The following is a 15,791-nucleotide window of genomic DNA, read 5'->3' on the forward strand; positions in this document are numbered from 1 at the left end:
CTTAGCAAACAAGATTATAAGTCAGGAATCTTTCTGATTTGGATAACACTGCTGATGGGGTTTCTTGGGGTTTTCTCTCTTGTAACACACATTGCATTTGAGAATGAAAACCAGCTGAGAGCAGTATCACATAAACCTGTTTTCCTGTTCTTTATGGAAGATGAGTACTTTCTTATCCCAGAACCACTGGGCCTATTCATAACTGAAACCTTCAAAGTTTATGAACTGTGAAATTAGGTGACTAATAGACAGGTGAATCATTAGGCTGGATGCATTCAGAAACCTCCTTGTTCCTGTTTCTTGTATCTCCCTGTAGGCAAACACATTTACTTCAGCACAGAAGAAAAACAACATTTAAAACTCCTCATGACACTGAGGTCCTACCTAATTGGAGGAGGATGGGATTTTTGCCAGGACACAGTGAATGCCTACTGTATCTGTCCATTTATATTCTCAGGGTGTCGTGCCTTGTGCCCCTCTGGGTCATCCACAGGCATGTAGGAAGTTTTACTGGTTTCTTCGGTTGTTTTTTAATTTTGGTGGGTTTTTGTTTGGGGTATGTTTGGTCCTTTTTTTTTTGAGGGGTGATTTAGGTTTTGTTTTTTTTTTGGGGTGGTGGTTCGTTTGTTTTTTGGGGTTTTGTTTGTTTTTTGTGGGGGAAAACCTTTGTAGCCTCTATCATTTTATTTCTTTTTTTACACCAGTCTGTCCTGTGCAAAGAGGTCTAAATGTGTAACGAGCTAGCAGCAGATTTGTTTCAGATACTCCTGCCACAGGAATATTCTGATAATAAAATCTTCCCAGCTGTTTGGAAAAGCTTCAGCATTCCCTGTAAGAAATGTCTGACACCGTCCCAGGAACAAAACAACTCAAACCAAGACAGTCAATACCACTTATTTTTCTTACTGGAATTAAATCTCTATAAGTGATTTTGGAGTGAAGAGGGGACTTTACATTGCAGTTTTGCACATGTCCTGGCTTTTTGATTTTATGTAGGGTGTGATTTAGGAGCATTGAAGTGGTCCCATCTTTATCAGAACTCCCCTCCAACTTAGCTTCACCAGTTATTTATTGTCACATGTGGAACAAGAGTTGTAGCCAGGCTGTATATCTTAGTTAATTAAAAGGAACATCTGCTTACTGTAATGCATTATATAAATGGTATTTCCTTTGTATACCAGGCTGCATGAAATAATCTATTGGCTACTGACCCAAGTTCCTGCATGCCTATCAGATAACCCACAAAAAGCATAAGATCTGACATCATGTGTGTCCCCTCCAGGCAACATATAGAATAAATACTGTAAGCTTACATAGAAGCAGGTGAGTCCAAGAGAGCAGGAGGAGATCTACACATTCCCAAAGTACAAACTTAAGTGGTAACAGATGAATCCAGAAAGTGATTATGAACCCCAGAGCTGATCCATAAACTTCTCAGGCTGCAGTCTCTAGAGTCTGTCTGCAGTAGGCTTGTTTTCATATCTTTATAGCAGGAATAAGTTTAGTTCTTTGTATACTTAGGGAATATGGATGAAGATTCTGATGTTGTTGAGTGGTCTGAATGCTCAGTAACAGTTAACTCAAAATACCACAGTTGAATGGTGAAATCATTAATGAATTAAATAATTTTTTCAGGTTTCATGTAGGCAGAGCATTCTCATCTGACCTGCCATATTCTGTAGATATTGTTTGCATAAGATATATTTCAGTATTTGGTTTTTTTTGTTTGTTTGTTTACAGAGCCTAAATTTCATGTGGGACTTTGTAGGAGGAACAGTTGGATCTACAGTCAATAATCCAGGGGATTTTTGGCTGTTGACTTGTCTGTTCCTTGCTAGAAGTTATTGCCTGAGGTCTTGTGTTGCTGGGTAAATTTTGGGGGTAGGAGGGGTGTTGGGTGCTTTCTGTTCTGCGCTGGTACTTTGGTGCATTTGTAAGCTGAGAAGAGGATGCTCTGGAGTGCTCTGGCACTTTGGTACCTGACTCATGTTGGTTAGAAATGGAAACAGGGGGAGACCTCACTGTGCTGGTTCCTAATGCACTTTCATCATGTCCCTTCCCTGTCTTTTGCCTTTGCTTTGGCTGCCAAAATGGAGATGTGCTAGAGCTAGACATGGCTAGAGGCAAACCATGCTGACATTGTGAGAGCTTTTGGAATGCATAAGAGAGGCCAAGAGTACAGAGGAGTTTATTTGCAAACCTCTCTGTCTAGATGGCTCATATAATTATTTTTTGTGCTTATCCCACTTTACTTAACACACAGCTCAGAAGAGAAGCCAAGCCATTTTAGATGGCTTTGTTTCCTAAGACATGGGAGCACAGGATGCTACCTCAGTAGCCTGGGCTGTGTTTGTTGTTCTGATGCTGAAAACATCATCTTTGCTCTCAGGACAAAAAATTTCCAACTGCCTGACTTTGGGATTCCACTTTAATCCTATGTGCTAATGTGCTGGTTTACTGTATTAATGCAGATTAGCTGAAAATAACTTGGCACATCAGGATTTTCTGCTCTTCTTACACTTTATAATCACTTTGCTTTGGATTATGTTTATTACATACTGAAATAATGGATTTAGTGCTTTCATGACCTCTGTAACATGTTCTTTTTGTATTTCACTCAGAGCTGCTCTTGCTTAGCAAACCTTCCAGCCAGGAATCAGTCCAGCACAGTTACCCTGGGCACCACTGGCAGCCATTTTCAGGATTCTCTTGGGTTGAGTCCCACTGCAGATCTGCTGCAAACAAAACAGGCATTTCAGCTTATTAATTCTGGCTTATTAATTTCTTTCATTGCAGCTGCAACCAAACAAGAGCCTTCTTCAGCCCTCACCCTGGGTTCCTTCTCATCTGCCTTGTTTAGGATGCAGCATAAGATGTTTGGAGGCTCACTGGGCAAGGATGATAGAGAGCCTTCTTAGTTGCCAAAGCATTTAAGACCACCTTAGAAGGGCTGTCAGGGGGATTCTACAAGCACAGAACATATGGGGAGGATGGCCTGTATTTATTTTGGTTGCTAACAGACTGCTTCTACTGCATCCATATGTACTCATATTGAGCTCTGTGTATCTCAGTAATCTCTCTAATCTTCTGGCCAGATGTTTGACGGCATTGGGAGGCCAGAGGTGTTAAAACTTCAGAGGTCTACACAGACTCTGCTTGCTTAAATGCTATGTGTTAACAGATTTCTAGGGCCTTTCTTCTGGTCACCATCTGCATTCTTTCCAGCTCTTTGAGTCTGCTAATGCTGCTGTTTGCTCCTATCTTAGTTTTCCCTCCCTTGACTCCCTCCTTTCTGTATCTTCACAAGGATGTGTTCTTCACAGCCTCCATTATATTTTCCTCTTCTGCAGAGGGCATCTGAAGTTACACAGCCACAGCTGGCGCTTCTGTTATTTTTGGCAGTTTTGCCTGCCCTATGTTTTGGGTGGCAGAAGCTTTGTGGGAGCCTTGCTAGGCAGCTGAGGATGGTAGACATTGCTGCTGTGCCCGGTGTTGTGCCTGGCTGTGGTTTAGGCCACTTCTCCCTAAAGAGCTGCTGCTTGTGCTGGCCTAACTCAGAGAAATTCCCTCAGCTCTTTGCAAAAATTCCACTCTTTCAGGCTGGAAGCTGGACATGTGTCTTTAATACAGAGCAGGAGCAAAGAGGGAGGGAGTCAGCCTTACTAAGGGCAATTAATTTTGCCGCTGACAGTGAGCCCCTGTGCTCCCTATTCTAACTTTCTCTTCTTTGAAGGTGACTTTTACAAATGGATGGAGATTGTCAAAGCCTGTAGCTTCAGGTACTATGCCACCTTTAATATTGAAGTGAAATGAGTCTCCACCATCTGTCATTGCCAGGAAAATGACAACATTACCATTGCCTCTGTCTTCACAGAATTAAAACATGACATCAGAGGCTGTCTACATCTTCTCTCTGGTTTTTGTGCAAGGATTTTTCCCTCCTTATTCAGTTTGTTCCTGTTTGGAAGATAATGAGGGCTACTATCTTCCATGTGCTTTTTATCAGGGAACAGTGCTCTTCAGCAGACTCATTAAAATAATGGATGGCCTCAGATGGTTAATTATCTCTGAAACTTTCATGCTGTCCAGCAGCAGGGAAGCTTTCTTACACGGGGTATGGATAAGAGGTACAGTTTTACAATGGCAGTCCTTCTATGATATCTTTTAAGACATCTGACAGAAAAAGTATGTTGATACCACCAGACCCAGATGAAATAATTTGTGTCATTTAGGAATGTGGAATGATCAGTTTAACAGTTGGGAGTGGATGGACTTTGGATTGGGAGGACAACAATAATTTTTCTGGTGGATGGAAGTTGCAGTGGAGTTTGGGAGCCATGTTGTAAAGCTGGATGAGAGAATTAGAAAGACATTTATCTCTTCTGGAGACCATCAGGATTGGGGGGATAAGGACTTGGATTCACCAAGACCTCTAAGCTGTCAAAGAAATGCACGTTCTGGTTAATCTATCTCTTTTGATGACAGATTTCATATGGAGAACTGAATGAAATGTGCTTCCTTTGTTCAGATTCTCATTCCTTAAAAGCTGGCTTTGAATGGTATTCATAATAGCTTTTGCAAAAATTAAAAAAAGCACAAGTCTATGAAATGCATCTGTTTTGCTTAAGGGAGCTCATCTTGCCTTATATAATCTGGGTCAGAATTCTAGATACTTTTGGTGGTCCTGACAGCATCTGGCCATTTGGGAGCTCAGGTCTCATTTAGACACAGATATTAGTGCTGCTGTGCTTCTGGTTCTTTGGACTTGTCGGGGGTTAGTGCTACTGTTGAGCAGTTGCAAAAACTCAGCTGTTTTGTTACCTTACTAAATGAGTATTCATACAGTCAGGAACTGTACAGTGGTTGGCACCCAGTTATGCTGTGTGATATCCAGTATAATTAAAATCAGGACTTGTCTTCTAATAACCATTAGTAATAGAAAATCACATTCAGATGGCACAGCAGGATGTGTGTGAAACAGGTGCTTTGGGAAATCCTATGCAGAGTTTCAGGGGTTTTTTGCCTTTTAGTTTACCTGACTATTTCATTGGAGATGAGGTCCTCTGCACTTGTTTGATCTGTGAGTCTGTGACATATGAGATGAAGTCCATTTTGCTATGGAAACTGAAGGAAAAAAAGAACAAACCCCTGTAGCTCAAAGCTCTTGAAAAACAATTTTTTTTGCATGTATATGTGTGCCTTATATATATACCTTAGGAAAGGTGAGCCCCAATCTCTACCTGGCATCTGTATGTGCTGTTTTAATTCAAATAACAACAGGTGCCTGTTTATAGGTTGCATTATGAGTATCTGGAATTATTCACCTGGGTAACATTAGAGATCAAAGCTGTAAGGAAGTGTATGTATGACCAGGGATCAAGGTTTGATGGGTGCTTATGAACTGTAAGGAACATCTGCTCTGAGTGGGCAGCAATTGCTTTTCTATATTGAATATTGTAGTGGGTTATCACACTGTGGAATAGATTTCTTTCTTCCTTTCATCTCCATGGTATTTTTTTCTTCATGTTGTGATTTCATAAAGATTGAATGGTCACAATGAAAGAACAGTAGGCGAATGCATACAGAAACAATTTAGCTTTCTGTGGTGTCAGATGCTGTTATAAGAAATAAAGTTTTGCAGGTTTCTACTTAAAATCATAATCAAAGTGCTCTGGCCTGGCAAATGTCAGCAGTTGCATAAAGTCCTCTGTCAGAAATGTCATTCAGCTGTCCTCTCAGATAAACATGGCCTGCTTGACGTGCTGACATGGCCAGCATGAAAAATTCAGATTTTTTCAGAAATTAGCCTCTAACATTAATTTGTTCTTAAGAACAGTAAATTCCTGGACCTCATGGTTGCAAGGAATGCCTTTAAGATGTGGCCCAAGAATAAAGGATATCTCTCAAAGCAAGTCCCCTCCTCTGACCCTTGGAGGACTCAGAGTTGGTGATTATACCTTAAACTTAACTTTCAAAAACCTTAAAACTTTTAAAAACCACCTCTGAAGGTTCCAGGGCTAGGAAGGAGGAAGTGTAGGATCTAGTGCAGGATTGGGAAGAGAAACTCAAATTTCACTTGGCACTTTACAGTTCTTCTGTCAATGGCCAGGAGCCACGTGCAGGTCCATGGTGTCAGTACCCACCTTGTGTGCCCTGCCACCTTTATTGCAGATCAGTCAAACCCCATAGGTTTAAACCCATCTTCTGGATGGCCCCTTTCTGTTAGTCCATTGCCATCTTTCATGTGACAACTGACACATTTAGGCTTTGTGGCACACCATTGGATGTTTGAGAACACCTGGTCCCCTGTTCCTGCCTGTCCTTCCCTGCACCAGGTCTGCTCCAGGTCTTCTTGGCACCCCAGGAGCAAGAGATTTCTGTGAGTTGCAGGCCAGCCTGAAATAAGCTTGCAAGAGAGTGAGACAGAAAGCATTCCTCTGGATCAGTGGGTGACATGTTCCTGTGTTTTGTGCAGTGAATTATTTCAGTGTCTAGTAAATAAGAATTTAGTGTAGATGAGATCTGCCTCTGTCCTGATGTTTCCCCCCCTAGATAAACTGACTAAAGCAAGGAGAATGAAGCACTTAGCTTGACAACTGCATTTAGTTCCCATTGTGCATAGTCCCAAGTGCAAATATGAGAAACCGTTGTTTTTTCAAGACACTGCTGACAACTCTTGCCAGGAAGGGCTGGATTGACTTTTTCCTGGCACCTTAGCACTTTTGATCAATAGCTTCACAAATGGGAGGGAATTAATACTCTGCCAACTGAGCTCTCTTTTTTTTTTTTTTTTTAATGCTTTATTTTAATATTTTTTGTCTTATTAAGAAAAAGAGACATATAAATAATTAAGGATTAAAGGAACTCTCTCAGTCCAGCAATACAAATTTTTCACTTCAAAACCAGTTTCCTTTGAGGAACACAAACACTGGATTAAAGCTTTACCCCAGACTTGTAATTAAAAGGCTAAATCCCATATATAGCATTACAACTGTAATGCAGCTGGAAGAGGATTGCTCATTACAGCCCATAGGGATTTCAATTATGGCTTTGGGGACTGATAACCACCCATCTTGCCATGAATCCTCTTAGGGCAGACACCAAACCACAAAGCATTGTGTAACAGCTCTTCAATGTCAAGGTTTTATGCAGACACCACCTTGCACAGAGGATCTGTGGATTCACATTTTTCCCCTGCCGGACAAATGCTCATGAGGATGCACCTGCAATAAGCTCAAAAGAGATTTCCATCTGCCACAGAGCCATTATTCCTGTCTGTAGATCAGGTTTAGCATATGCTTTTAGAGGAGGAAAACCATACCAGTGCTCATGACAGCCTCTGGAGTGGGGTCAAATTACTCCTCATTTCCCAGAACAGGCCAGCAAGGAAACGTAATTGCCAGTGGGATCTTGCTGGTGACTAGTGCCTCGGAGTCATGGAAAAACTGCTTCCCTTCCATTTGTTTTCATAAAGACCTTGGGACTTCACTGGGTGTGGTCTGTGAGGACAGGTCTCCTGTGGTTTGCAGATACATGTACCATTGGCACCTTATAATATTCATATTCAAATAATAGAAGCTTTAGGTATGTATTATGCATGCCTGTATATTGATAAAAGTCCACCAGCAATCACTCCTGTATCACACAGGGGCCATTTTAGGGCAAAAATACAAATGGGCCCCAAGAGCTGAGATCCACTAGTAGGTTTGCTACCTAAAGTGGCAAGGCACATTTGTATAGAAGGAAAAAAAATTAAAATCAGCAAAACAGGAAAAAACCTGGCAAAAATGGCAAGCTCTTGGTAAATTCTTTCTACTACTGCATTTTCCCTTTGAGAAAAGCTATTTTTACCTTCTAAGTGGACTCAGGCCCCAACCCTTCCTACCTTTGTCCTGCTGCAATAATTGCAGCTATTCTGAATCTGCCTTCCTGGGCTAATTATCAGTTAAAGGCAGGTGACATCCCCTCTAAGGGCAACAGGCAGGCTTTGACTAACCTTGATTTCTATTTACTAGACATGGAAATAGCTAGTTGCACAAAACACAGGAGCATGTCATTCACTGATCCAAAGCAATTTTTAAGAAATTCAAATGTGTGTTTTGTGTGATGCCGATACCACACATCACTGCAGAGTGTGAGTATGGGTGTTCTTAAATGGATTTTTCTGGTTTAAGTCTGGTTTTTTTAACTGCATTGTCCAGAATTTTGTGTGTTTGGTGTGTCTGTAGTTATTGGATTTTTCAAGGCAGCTTGACTTCAATGATTATACTTGACCACATTTTCAAGGAATTTAAATTATCTGTTCTACAGCAAGTAAAATTACCTTGTTGGAAAAGCTGATTTGGGTACAATAGAAATGGTCATTTGGGAAAATTTCAGCAGTTTTCTTTTCTTACATGTTGCTTATTGCAATCAGACACCCAGATATTTCTGGAAGAACTTTAGTCCCTTTGAAACCAGAGTTTATGTACATGCAATCTGCTCTTCATCGACTTGAACTGATTCAGATGAGCTTCTGCCTTGCTGAAAGAGACAGGGCTCCAGTCCAACAAGGCTGGGACAGAATGGCTGATAGGGTGGCACTCTGTGCCAGTATATCAGAAATACATCTGTGCCTGGTTTTGGTGGCATGGGGATGCATTTATCTGGGGCTACTGCTGCCTTCTGCTTTTTGTGATTTTAATGTGGCAAAGCAATGAGTTTGAAATAAAAGCTTAATATGAGCACACTCAAACTCTGCTCTCAAACATAGAAACCAATCATATTAAAAAAGGGCCTGTCCTCTCTCTGTTTCTGTTATTTATTGCTTCTTGTGCCCTCAGTTCCCTGAGATACCAAAATGAACACAAAACCATAGCCTTCTGTGAACTAACAGAAATGAACTAACATCATGTAGCAAGCCGATACATTGCTACAGCAGGTAAAGAGACAGCTTAAGGGCCAGTGTTGTGTTATCATACCAAGATTTTCACTGATTTAAGACTTTTATGGAGAAAATTGCTGAAATTTCAAAGTCATGATAGCAATATAAAGAGTCTGAAATATTTGGAGCCATCAAAACTGTTTTTCTTCTGAAGAATTACAGCCAAAAACTCTAGTTACCGTGTCTGGCAGCTGTCATGCAAAGTGGACCCCATAAGCACTAGGTCTGTGTTTCAGCACTCGTGTTGCAAGGCAGAAGAGCTGCCTTTGGACTGGCTCTGTCTTGCCCCCACTCGAGCAGTGTGTATCACTAGGAGTCCTGCATCCTTCTTGGCTCTTGACCACAAAGTGACTTTTCAATGCTGGTCATCTTGGGTCTATAAAAGTCCTTGGGAACTTGCCATGTCAAACGATTGTAGGAAAAGGTCATGTCAGACTGACCAAATCACCTGACTCTTCATCTCATCTTTCTCCTGTGTTTATCATGTCATTTGAAGCCATCTATCCACTTACTTGTCACTACATTGACTCTTTGCTATTAAGGGTCATTAATATTGTAAGGACCATGCACTGCCTGTGTAGCCCAGCAAATCATAAAAGACAAAACAGGTGCCTCACAAGTCATGCACTCTGGAGGGAATAAACCAGAAGGCCCCTGTCAAAGCTGTACTTAAAAGTCAAGCACTGGAAGCTGCAGTAACAAAGCACTTTGTGGCTGCTGTAGGCACAATTTGCTAAGTCACACTCAAAAAGGGCTTTTAAGTCAAAAGCGTAAATTCTGCACAACCAGATTTGACTATGATTTCCCTAAAATTTTTGGAAATACAGATGGACCTGAAAATGGGATTGCAGTTTTATTGCTCTTTTTCTGGTCCCTTAGAAATAAGAAATACTGCAGCCCATTGAATCTGGTGGACTTGCTGGACTCCAGCTACAGCATACTCCTTCTGGATAGGTAACCTGAGCCCAATGGGCTACTCTGGTGCTCTCAGAGATGAAGAAACTGCACTGTCCCAAAAATGGGTGGCAGAAGTCACCACTGTCCCTCTGGCTTCCAAGAAGCCAGCTCTGTCCTTCAGGCAGGAAGTCAAGGACTGCAGGAAGTGTTGACTGTTTGGTCTGTAATTAAAAGAAAAGTACTTACAAGAACCTATTCATATCCTTTATGATCTCCCCCAGGATCATTTAACTGACTAATTTGGACAGCCTAGACAACAAATGAGGATCGGTCTCCTCTCTTTCTACAACTCTGTAAACATAATCCTTGATTGATTGGCCTCTAATACATCAGACCTAAATGAAAAATTAATTAGATTGGCTGCAACCCCGAAGTGAGCACTTTACCACTTTGTTGTTTTGTACATTTGATCCTTTCTTCTTTGATTTATGGGCAAAGGAGAAAGGGGACAGAAAAAAAGAGGAGGAGAAAAGTGGTTTGTTCTCGATGTCCCTTGAAGTCAAATGGGTTTATTGAAAACTGAGCTCTGCTTGGCCAAGAAGCAAAATGAGCAGCAGCAGCAGTTCCCTACTGGCACATACCATAGAGGAGGGGACATCCAAAGGGAACTTCTCCTCTCTCAGAAACTATGCCTCTAAGGAAAGCCCCCACCTTGGTTTTGGCAATCTAGATTTTCCCTGACTGTGTCCATGATTCCAACATCCTGGTTTGCATGGCCCTTCTCTACAATGATTTTTTTTTTTTCTCCCTGAAGTAGTGAGGCCATTATTTGGATCTGCCTTTGGAAAGGCCAATAAAAATATGTTTTGTTGGAGATTGTAAGGGTCACCATTGCTGATTTTCACAAGAAGTGCTGGAGGCTGGTGAGAGCTGGCCAATATGATGTTGGCTTGTCTTGGAAAAATCTTCTGACTTTGCTGAATACTGCCACATCAAAACACTAGCTAAACACATGACAGTCACCATGTTTCACAATCTCATAGGGTGAAACATACCTCCAAGTGAAAATTAAACCAAATGCTTTCTAGGTTTCAGAGCAGAGTTAGATGATGCCAAATAAATTTAAAAAAAACCCAACAATGCAGTGAAAAGTGGAAACAAAAAAAATCTGAGCTTGACACATCCAGGGGTGAAGAGCAAGGACAAGTGAAGAGCATGTTGTTAATCACAGCTGAATTTTTGCCAAAGCCTGAGGCCCAGAAAGGCAGCTGAAAAGTAGCAGAATATTAAACAAAACTGGTCTCATGACCAGGAGGAAATAATGCAACTCTAAAGTGAGGCACAGTTGAAATAAGAAACTTTTATGTTATTTAAAGAGTTATTAAAAGTAAGAGCAGAAATTAAATTGAATTCCAGAGAGAAGTTATATGGGCAGATATATAGAAAATTTTGCCTCAGTGTGTCTTTATCCTGAAATGGAAAACATTTGGGCCAGGTTTGAAAAAGAAATTTTTTATTTTTTTTGGTAAATAACAGAAAGAAAACTCCTATTTGAAAGAAATGCTTTAATATAAACGATGGCCGATTTCAAGAAAGCTTTTATTAAAGTAGAAAAAGCAAAATTAAGCAAAATTAAAGGAAAAAAAGCAAAATTAAAGTATCATGTGCATATGATGTTTCAAGACTTTGCTGCTTCCAGAGAGCTCTTCATCAGTTATTTAGACACAGGAGATGAATAAATAGGGCACCCATGCTAGAGGCTTTACTTCCTGCTCAGAAAATATGTTCTTTACCAGCCATCACTTCTGCTTTCTTTCTCTCTCCCTTTCTTGATTTGACAGAATTCAGTCCCTAAAAAACCCTGAAAACTAGTCTGTGTGGTTTTGAGGTAGAAACTGCATTGTGTCTGTGTGCATGATTTGCTGTACAACATTTTAAAATATATTTTTAAAAGGCTTGATTATTCCATGTTCACCTGACTGGAGGGGGAACCAACAGAATTCAGATTTTTTCCATTTCCAGGTCAAAACCTCCAGGATTAAGTCAGGCAGAGGGAGGACTTCTGCCAGGATTTCAACAATCCTTGCGCTGATTAATTAGAAGACCAGTGCCAGCTCAGGGGGCTCTACCTCACATCTTGTAATGAAACCTTTCAGAAGAGCCCACTATTTTTAACTGCCACAAAAGCAAATTTACAGCCATGGTGCTTTTTCACTAAATGAATGTTTATCTCCAGCTGGTGCATGGTGCAAGCCAGACGGCAAGCTGGCTGCAAGTAAGACAAGCTGGAAAAAGCTCAAACTTCAAGAAGTGCTGGTGTGTATGGGGCAGGTCTGCAACTGCAGGAAGAGAGGCTGCTTTAGCATGCCCTGGTTGAGGGAGTATGCATCCAGTAGTTTGGGAAGTGTTTATGGTGTGGCTTGGATGATAAGGCCTGAGATTTCTAGTCCTAAAAGGAATTTTCCTGTGGGGGCAGGCACATGATGCTGTGTTTCATGTGTAACAAATAGCTTTGCCGATAGCTGGCTGATTTGGTCATCTCAGAAAAGGATAATTTCTGTTCCTGTTACCCTGGTGAGATTCTTCCTTCTACTCTGGTGAAAAAAACAAAAACAAACATGACACAATCAGACTCCTGTCCCAACTTCTGTGCTCCTTTTCATCTGGGATTTTTTTTGCTCTACAATGCTGTGGTGAATTTCTTGGGACTATTTACAGGTTTTCTAAGGCCTTCTTCATTTTATTATCCTAATGGTGATCTTTAGCAGTTGTGAATGATACCAAACTGGGGAAACGTTGCTGTTTTGCCCAAAGCTATTTTTTGTGCTTGAGAAAGATGATGCCTTGCCTATAATGGTACAGTACGAATATGTTCCATGTGACCAAAAGATAAAAAAAATGCGTAAGCATGGGCATTACTGTGTATTTTCTCATTACAGATTTCAGATTCATATCCCCTTGACTTTTATAAAAATTCTATTTCCAAGGAAACAATATCTGAACACCTCTGAGAAATTAATTATAGCAGGTTCTGCTCTGGACAGGAGCCTGCCTGTGGTAAGGATTTTAAATCCACAGCATGACTGGATCAGGAAAGCAAAATCTGCACAGAACTTTGGGCACTAGAGGTTTGGTGGCTGTGGGCCTGTGCTTGTAACTGCTGTTGTGTTGGGTGGGATTTTCCAAGGAACTTACAAGCTGTGTGTCTATGACATCTGGCCACTGAATGCCATTATTAAATTTTGCAGAAAAGCCCTTCCTGTTATTTGTGGCTGCAGTAACCATTCTGAAATTTGGCTGTATCACAAGCAAGCAAAGGTTATAGCAGATCTTCTTAACAGGGTAAATGTAAGCCATTATGTATCTCTGGTCAGCTTTTCTCCAAAGATCTTCATCGGTTTCTGACCCAACCTTTCAGACTTGCTTTTATGTTTAAATTAATGATATCTCAGTTGTTTGGAGCATGGAATTGATAACGTGAAAGTCATGAGTTTGATCCCATGTGGGTTATTCATTTAAGATTTTGACTCAGTAATCCTTGTGGGTCCCTTCCAACTCAGCATATTCTCTGATGCTGTAATTTTGGTGATTTTTTTCTTGCAGAAATTCCGTGGCAGATATTCTTTGGAGCAGAACAGAGAGCCCAACTAGCAGTATCCGTAACTCCTGCTCTCCTTTTGCAGACTGTTACCACTGCTTTACTGTCTGAGACAGGAAGAGATACTGCTAAAAGACTCACTGAGTGAATAGCTTCAAATTTTCAATTTTCAGTGAAAATCACTGACATTTTAATTTTCTGCAGATGCTTATTTTCTTTAAGCTTTCATTTTCTGCAGATTGTCTTGGGGGAAAAAATGTTTTACATAATCTTTTTCTGCTTTTGGATGCTTGACCCTATCTCTGGAGAAAATACAGGTAGGGAAAAGAAATTGTGATGCAACTTTTAAATACATACATTTAAGAATCTATCACTGAGACTTCTTTTATAAGTTTTTGGATATCATCAAATGAAGCCATTATTTTCTGAAAAGGATTAAAATGGAAAATCTTTGAAGTCAGAAAATTGTCCTGGTGAGTTAGCTCTGTGAGAATGGGATGTCTTGGATTTTTTTTCTTTTTTTTTTTTTCTCTCCTTACAAATAGGAAAATGGTATGTTGTAACTTTAACCTGATCAGATCAGTGTCTGAAAACTCAGGGTGAAATATTATCCCTCTTAAAGTCAGTGTCAAATTCCCCACTGATTTCAGTAGAGTTATGATAAATCCTTGTGGAAAATGACACATTGCATTACAGTAGTCTCAACTTTTTTTTTTTCCCCCCCTAAGTAATATATCTCATGAGCCATATACCTGGTGCTTTCTCTCTTCTCAAAAAATACAGCTTTCCATGAGAAAACCAGATATGGTGATCCTTTATGTCTTGTACTTGAAAGTACTTCTATAATTTTTAGCGTAACTACTACACAGTATAAGGTGTGGGAACAATTTCCTCACTTCCATCTCAGAAATACATTGGCATCAGGAATGTTTGTTCAAGTAATAATAATCAAATAGCTGATTATTCAGCTGGCATTCATGTTGATGTTATTAAATCCATTTCTGAGCTGGTGGTTTATTTCTTGCTGGATGGAGCAAATGAAGTTGCTGCTTCAGGCTTAGAAAGGTCAGATGGAATAGTCCATAGATTTGGGTTAGAGGCGCAAATGAGACAGGACCACATTAGTGGTGACAGCCTTCAAAAGGAGCTTTATTCTTTCCTATTAGTTCCAACACAAGGAAATTATGACTGCCTCTCTGCCTTTTGTGCAGGGTGATACTGCACCCAAAGGACAGAAGGAAAAATATTAGTAGACTGCCATTTCTGACCTCTTTGGGTCTTCACAGGAGCTGAGCATCAATCAGTCACCATCATGAGCATCAGGACCTGTAAGGACCCAGTATTAAGATACACAAGCTTCAAAATGAGGACTGAGCTCATTTAGGAACCCTCCTCTGACTCCTGTTTTGACCTGGTTTAGAAATCTGTCCCTTTAACTGCAATTTTTTTTTGACATTGATCTGATTATTTCAAGCCTGTAAATAGTTTCTGTGGTGCAGTTCAGTTACATTACTTGTTCCAGGTTTCCATTTTGCTTCTATCAGTTTATTTTATTACAGGGAATGATATAGCCCAGAGGATTTTTCTTCATATCAAAGTTGCCAGTATTTTCCTCATAAAATGTAGTATGTATGTGATGGAAGTAGGCTCAGCCTACAAGGGAAATATTATGAAGCAATATCAGCATTAAAAATCTCTCATTGGTCTGGAATTATGTAGGACTCAATGGTGAAAACATCCTCATGAATAGTTTACACTTAATTTACCAAATTCTTCTCAATGTCTATGAAGCTGCTGTGATGTAATATGCCTAAGTTTGCAGGATGGGATTTTAGGCTTTTATTTGACATAGCACTTGAGCAGGTGCTTAAAATTAGGAAAAGGTTTGTGTTCAGGATGAAGCGTGTACTTTTTTGTTGCCAAACAGGATGCTTTTTAGTTGCTTTCCTGTTTCAGAGGCCTCTTTCCCAGTCAAGGCCAAGTAGCTGGGCTTTTCTGCCTGTTGGAGCCTGCCTAATTTTAATAAGTCTCCTGGCAAGTGGGGCTTTAAGCTCAAGTTGTATAAATGTGAATTGCAGCTTGAAATTTGCAAATAACAACTGATGACAGGTTATGAGAACAGAGTAAATAATCAGTGCATTAACTTACTATTAGCTCATTTCATCAGTTTCTAGTCACTTTGTGTGACAGTGCTAAGGACTGACTTTGACAAGCTGTGTTTCTGGTCAGTGCCCAATGTGCTGCTTAAAATGGGTTTTGGTTTTCCATCCTGATTTTCCTCACCCTGTTAGTGGATTGGGGCTATCTGGGGCCTTATTGTTAACTATAATTTCTTGAAAATTCAAGGAATAGAAGAGTTGAATTAGCAGCCTG

The sequence above is a fragment of the Poecile atricapillus genome, chromosome 4 (assembly GCF_030490865.1).
Source record: "Poecile atricapillus isolate bPoeAtr1 chromosome 4, bPoeAtr1.hap1, whole genome shotgun sequence".
Classification (NCBI taxonomy): Eukaryota; Metazoa; Chordata; class Aves; order Passeriformes; family Paridae; genus Poecile; species Poecile atricapillus.